The sequence below is a fragment of the Neovison vison genome, chromosome 1, assembly GCF_020171115.1.
Source record: "Neovison vison isolate M4711 chromosome 1, ASM_NN_V1, whole genome shotgun sequence".
Classification (NCBI taxonomy): Eukaryota; Metazoa; Chordata; class Mammalia; order Carnivora; family Mustelidae; genus Neogale; species Neogale vison.
The window spans coordinates 93953977-93961669 of NC_058091.1; positions in this window are offsets into that span (position 1 = coordinate 93953977).

Sequence of the window (7693 nt, forward strand, 5' to 3'; positions counted from 1 at the left end):
CTCCCCTTTGTCTCTGTGGCCCTGAGAACCAGGAGCAAGTTAGAGTCGTTCCGTCTGCATCTTTAATCTGAATACCACTGTGTACATTGATGAAGTTAATTGGACTTTCTTTTTCCTGTTGAGTTTAGGCCGAAATCTATCAACTAACGCATATCAACTTTATGCTTCGAAGACACCTCAGAAACAGGATTTCAGAGCAGGAATAAAGCAAGGCAGGCACCGAGCAGTAGAACAGTGAGAAACTGTTACACTGCAGTTTCTGATCACCTGAAGTATCTGGGTTTCTTGCCAAACACTGTGTGTCTTCTCGCCTGTTTGTTCCTCCTGGTTTTTTGTTTTGTTTTGTTTTAAACCTTGGGGGGTGTGGTTGATTTCTTTTCAAGAAGGAATGAATAGATTCAATTGCTTAAAATTCTAGAGGTGCTTCCTGTTGGCCATTATAATTACTGAGGGCAACTTCATTACCATCAGTCCCTGCTCATGTGCTCTGTAGAGAGGTATGAGCTTCAGGGCTGGAGTTTTTGAATTTGAGAAGCAAAAAGGGAATTTCTGACCCTTTCTTAAATGTTTGCTTATTTTGTCCAAGTGTCTTTTTACACTAAAATTTGAGGGCTGGAGGGGGAAATAAAATGTCCCCAGGGAGGGTGCAGACAAAAGTGTTCCTAATCCGAGAAGGATGGGCAGGTCTGGTGTTCTGTAACGATGCTGGCAGGAATCCTGAGTTCCATCTCTGGAACTGATAACTTCCCGTAGGCTGGGCGTCAGGTGCCACCTTGATTAACTGCAGACTTTTGGGCTTTTGGATTGCTTCCTTAGGAAGAGCTCTTGTGTGCATTGGGTCCCTGGGGAGAGGAAGAGAAGAATGGGCCCCAGGCCAGAGTCCTGCAATGTTGCCTGGGACTTGAGTTGGAGGGGCCTCTTGTTCTGTGAGTGAAAAGTATTGAGGGCTTGCAGTTCAAATAGTAATTATAAGAAATTTGGGCCTCATTTCCTCATTTCCCTCCACCTGAAGGGAAGTGAGTGGGTTGGAAAGACTGCGGGGGTAATTAATGTAAAACTCATTATTCAGAAATTCAGGAGAGGAGAGATGGTTGAAATAGGAGTTTCATGACCATGGATACATTAAAGAATTAATAGGAACAATATGAGATATTATTAAAGCGGGCTTTCCCATGCATGGTTCACAATTCTCCTATTACCTGAGACTTGTCAATTGGTTTCAAGCTGAACCTGCTTAAGAATAAATTGACCCGGTGGTTATTATTCTGAACAGACAACTCTGCCTGTTTTTACATGACTTAGACGTTATTGAGTTGAATTGATTGCTCTCTTGCTGGCTTGGTTCTCTAGAGAAAAATATTCTTCTTTCCTCCCTTTCTGCCTCCCTCTCTCCCTTCCCATGTTTTCTGCCACATTTCTAGTGAAGTGGGTTGAAAAAAATTTGAACTATTTTATTTTCTTCTCTAGCATCATATTTAACCAAGGCAGAAAGGCCTGAAGACTGTGTGTGTATTTTTGTGTGACGGTCAGCCTCTGTCGATCAAAAGTTTTCTCTGTGGTTGTGAACGGTTCCCTGTAGAGAAGGCAGGGATCTCATTAGCACCAACTAATAGATAAACGTTCCCTCTCTGGCAACCTGGATTGGGGGTTTCTGATTCCCCCACATTATTTATCTTATTTCTTGATTGCTTCTTTGCCTGTTGAACGGCTGCAGCTTTCCTTTTAATATATGAAGAGAAAATTACAGTATCCTTATATATGGCCAAGAATCCAAATCTTTGGGTGATAGGTTTGATCGGAAACCTATTAGTATGGGTATTGTTAGGGCTCGGTGCACAGTGAGCACCTGTAGCTGCTGACACAGAAGGAAGAGATCATTATGAAGAGCACAGCTTGTGCTTATGACTTTACAGAACACTCAGTGAGCAAGAAGAGACACAATTACTGGGGAGAAAATCCCCAGGTTGTCACCCGGGGCTCTGACAGGTGACCAACAGAGGTCTGGATCATGGTCAGGAGCACAGATCTGAGCTGCTGCTGGGGTGTTGGGATTTCAGAGCTCTGAGCAGAGTCTTTGGCAGAAAAATCTTCTAACTCAGCTCCCGCGAGGCGCCTTGTTAACAGCAAAGCCCCAGGACAAGTAACTCGTGGACTCAGTAGGGACCTGCCATGTAATCTGTGGTCGTTATGTATTTATACAAATGAATGCGTGGATGAGTGTAGAATTTTCATTTATGTTATAAATAATCTGAGGCAAGTCCTTTATTAAAAATACAGACAATAAAGATGAAAGGAACAGCAATGTCACATAATTAGAAAATGGATCTATCCATTTCTAGTAAACACTATTCATAAAAAGTAAGCAGTATTTATAATAAAGATTGAATCCCTCTACATATATTTTTCTAAATATTTCTTTCTATACTTTTCTTTCTCTTAAAAAATTTCATAGCTCTTCAGTAATTAGTTTTTTCCCCAGCTATCTTGTGAACATCCTACCATGTTGATAAAATATATCAGATCTATTTTTTTTTTTTTTCAGAGAAGAATTTGACAGGAAAGGAAAGGGGCCATGGCAGGAGACACCTGTGCTCAACTGGGAGGCAGAGTGTGAGGGTGAGGAGGACAGAGCAGAATAAAGAAGCCAAGGAATACTCACTTCCTGGTCTGTAGTAATCTCCTTCCTGCAGCATGATCAACTCATGCTGGCTGGCCACTGGGCTTAAGGAGCAAAGATGTTTGGTTCTGTATTGTTGGTCCCTCACCATAAAACACTAGCCTAATGAGTGACACAAATTTCTGGAGCTGATATCAAAAGGAATTTAACCACAGATCCTCTCTCTTTTGGGGTTATTGTGGGTAATCCTTGAAGACAGCAGTAAAAATGGGCAGACACCCACTTGACAAAGGCCTATAGAAGCCATCCATAGGACTTTATATAATATTTTTTTAAGATTTTATTTATTTATTTGACAGAGATCACAAGTAGGCAGAAAGGCAGGCAGAGAGAGGGGGAAGCAGGCTCCCCACTGAGCAGAGAGCCCGATGTGGGGCTCGATCCCAGGACCCTGAGATCATGACCTGAGCTGAAGGCAGAGGCCTTAACCCACTGAGCCACCCAGGTGCCCCAAGACTATAATTTTTAAAAACCTGTGTTGCCTTGCTTATGTTTTATCAGGCTTAACACTAAGACAATTAACCCCTAAAATTGGAATATTTCAATTCCCATTGTTCATCTTTCTTTGATATCCTTTTCCTAGCTCCTGGTTGCTTCTTTGTTAACTTTCTGGACATTTCACCACACTCATGCTCTTTCAGAGATACCCATGGATTACACCGTTCCCAGCTCCTTCCTCTGTGCCATTATTGATAAAAGCTGAATCACACCTAATTTCAGTTCTGTTGGCTGCTGCTAGGTATCAAGTAATTAATTTCATAAACTCCCTCATGTTAAAGTTTTCATGGGGCATGACAGACTAAAATATTTTATTCTTAGGTAATACATATCTAGCAATATGTCTTGGGGTGTTAATCCCTTAATGCAAAAAATGGCAAAAGTCTCAGAGACCAGAGGAGGCCAAAAGCAGGTGGGAAGGCTCATTTTGGGCAGAACACTCCCAAACATTTTGCATAAGTAGTCCTCCTCAGGCCCAGGCCTTTTGCTAACTCCTGCCTGACACCAGAGGCAACTCAGCAGATCAAAGGGAAAATTGAGTGCCTAACATCTTTTGAAGATAATTCTAAGACTGAACAAAGTGAACAGCATTGTCTTGACCTCCTTAATACTCATTTATTGTGTTTATTTCCTCTTCAGAGGTGCTTCTTTGCCATTCTGTCTCCCATAGCTGCTGAATAGCTGTTTTGTGTGTTCAGTTTAGTCATGAGGATTTGGGTCTGGCTGTGCCTCTAAGTTGCCTTTCAGTTTTTATTGTGGAATCATAAAGGACTTTTTTTTCAGGTGGATTTTAGTAACACAAAATATTTAAAATTTTTATGAGTGATGAGGAGTGGGGATGTTTTCAGATATTTCTGTAATAAGCTATTAGGAGAACAGTCTTAATAGCATAATTCATGGTCAATAGGACCATTAATTAGCAAGCACGAGGGCAGTAGAGTATATTTTATTGCTTAAAGGCTTATGCTGATGTGAATGATATGAATAATCACATATAAATTACTCCAAGAGGTTACTCTATATCTTTGCAGAGAATCATAAATTCAGTGGTGATCTTGAGAGGTCATTTATTTTTTTTTTTTCCTCCACCGTTAGACACGATGCTTCCCTTGCAACTTTCTTGCACCTTCCCTGAAATACTAGAGTCTTAATTTAGTTCTTCCAGTGTTATGCGATATTTCCATAGCATCCCCAAAGCTTCTGTGTATCAACTGAAAGCTGACTTTCTCATATGCCATATACTTTTAGAATCTTCAGTCACAAATATGTTATTTTAATTCTTGATTCTTTAATGCAGCTTACTAACACGCATTTCTCTGGGTAATGTGTCTCTCCGAGCACTAGTCCCATGAGGTACTGTGACAGAAAAGAAAGTTTCCACTTTCTTTTAGAATTCCACAAATTCTACAGAATTTGGTAGGCTCCGAGTAACACTGGACTCTCTTGGAAATGATCTTTCCATAACTATCATAGTCTCTGGAGGTTGTCCTTAGACCACAGTGTTTAAAGAACAGCTAGAACCCAACCAACCTCAAACATACAAAATAAGCAAAAGTATAAAGCGTGCAGATGACTCGGATGTGCAGTTGGCTGAGAACCATTGGTTTTGATCGCAGATGCTCTCCCAGGGACTGGGAGATACGGCAGTGGGGGTTCTGAGCTCGTGGGATGATGGAATGGGAAGCCATGTGGCGTAGGTACTCTTTTCAGCACAGGAGATTAAAACCAGAAAGCATATAGCCAAACAGTCTTACTGTATTTACACAGTGAAGTAACTCACTCAGGCCCACTCAGTACTTAAAAAGGAATTCCCTAAGGCAGATCTCTGGACAAGTAGAATCAGGTCTGTGGGCTGCGCTCATTATTTTAAGCAGTACGGTTAGTGTTGCTCTACAGAAACACTTGTGAACGGTTAGTGTTGTTCTACAGAAACACTTGTGACGGTCCCTTTGCTGCATCCCGCTTTCATCCTACTCCAGAGATGAAACAACACCCCTGCAGGGTAATGAGAATGAACCCATTGCCCGTGATGTTCTGTTTCTATGCACTGGTGCCTCCACCTTTTCCGTTTAGGACTGAAAGTTATTTTACACCCAGGTGGGTAAGCAAGAAGAATTAAGTAATTTAAGCATGATGAAGTACCTCTCAAGGAACTTTAAGGAGTGAAGAGAAGAGAGGCTCTTTCTCAAGCAGGTACTGAAGGAGCCAGATTGACTTTCTGAAGGATGTGGATGGTGGACAGGGACCTGACAGTCAAGTGGAATTTGAATAAGACTAGGAAGACAGGGAGCAGATGCTTCATGTAGGGAAAACCCCATGTGCAAGGTGTAGAGCTGAAAATGAGCTTGCAGTGTATGAGGAACAGTCCCCGAATAACCAGTAGGTTTAGGATTTTCTACTTCCTGCTTTCTAGGACTTTCTACTTTGTCTCATTCTGCCTCACGAACTACCTAAGCTGTACTGTTAAAAAGAATTGGAAACACCTACCTGCAAATGTTTTATTGCCAGACTTGAATACTACAGATTCTGGTCAGTGGATCAAGAAAAGAATAAGCCCACATATGATACATCAAAAGTAGCTTCCCTGCCAAGCATTTTAGACCCCCTAGAGCAAGACCCCATTTCACCAAGCCAAAGTAGATCTCACTTCTCACCGTCATGGGCTCTATTTCAGAGAAGCAGATTGCTTCTGTCCGTTTGCTGTGTTGTGTTCAGTTTTGCCTCCAGATCCTTGCTTATGTCATTCCCCTACTAAAAACATACTCCGCGGTTCTCACTGCCCATTAAAACTCCCCATCTGGTTAATTTCTCAGATCAAATAATTATCTTCTTGCTTTAAAACCAAATATGTCAGCATTCTATTGTTTTATATTCTTGTATTATTATTTTCTGATCATTAATTGCATCTTTTTTTTTCTGTCCAAAATGATAGTTATGCTCATTAAGTCTAGGTAAGTCTATGATACATATCTCTTATTCTACCTTATCATGGGTTAATAGTAGATATTCAATAATTACTTCAGTTGTTACCCAAGCACACATTTATTTGGCATAGGACCCCAGAGGAAATTTGTCGTTCAATAGTTATATACTCATGGATGGGCAAGTTTGGGAAAAGTAGGTGTCCCAGGATGGTACACCCCATTTGCAATGTGTTTCACATCCAATGACATATTATTTCTACAAGAAGCATGAATGGTGGGTAAGAATGATATTGCTCACTTTATAGATGAAATGACTGGTGTCCGGAAAGTTGAAATGATCTGCTCCAGATTAGAGGGTAGGTATTACAGCAAGATTCAAACCCTCATCTTGTGATTTTGAAGCTGAAGTAGAGGACAGGACCGGTCAGGCAGTGGGAATGGGGAATCTGTGGTGGGGAGAGAATTTGCCAGAAGGAGGCACAATCAAAAGTGAATTAGGAGTTCTAAAGATAAATCTGGACTTGGGGCAACACTTGAGATGGCAGGGGGGCGGGTGGAGGAGGGATACTGGCAGCCAGAGCTTTCTCCTTCTGGCAGCTCCACTTCTTATAGCTCCCAGGAAGAAGGATTTTGAACAGACAATAAGCACGTGACTGTCCTCAAACTGTGTGTGGAAGGTGACCATGCCTTAGCCACTAGACAATAGGACTGTCACGGGTGGGTTGAGAAGTCCTGTTTAAGCTGTAAGTTGGAAGTTAGGAATAGGTTAAATCTGTGTCTTTTGGAGAGGCTGAATGGCATCCTTAGACTTCGGCTTATCAGTGGATCACCAACTGTGGGGCATAGGACTTAAGTTCCACCTGAAGGCTGATGGGTTCTGTCCCAAATGGCTTCCTAGAGGGCTGAACAGTGACATCTATTGGTTCAATTTGAAATAACAAGTTCAAAAGTGATCATGATTAGTATTTCTACCCCTTGCAAAGCAAAAAATTAACAATCATTCCAGAGGAAGTTATGACATCAGCAGTATGCTTTATCTTGGGAATAACACACCAATCAACTTTTAGTATTGGGGGTAGGGTGTGAGATATATATATATATATATATATATATATATATATATATATATAGTGTGTGTGTGTGTGTGTGTGTGTGTGTGTGTTTCTTTTTATGGGACCCATCAAAGACTTCTGTAAGGCTTTTAAAATCCAAATTCAGTAGAAACGCTCCCAGGTCCTGCATGTTTTGGGAGTTCCTCATCGCTGGGGATTTTATTTTGGAGCAGGGCTGAGTGAATTTAAAAAATGGATTTGCAAGGGTGGTGGTGGGAAAAAATGAAATTGCTTTTTGTTTTAGGAACCTTGCAACCCAAACCTTCCTGTGTATGAGCCTTGTGAGTCACAGCCAAGATTGAATTCTTTTCTAAAAATTTCAATATATCCTTTAAAATCTCCTAGTTCTTAATTTCACTTAGTGAAGATCTATGTTCCTTTGTATTCAGTGCTCTAATAACTAATGATTCTGTCTCTTCTTCTGGAAAACCTCTAATGCTCACTGAACATATAACCAATAGAGGTGCTCTTCTGGGCAATTT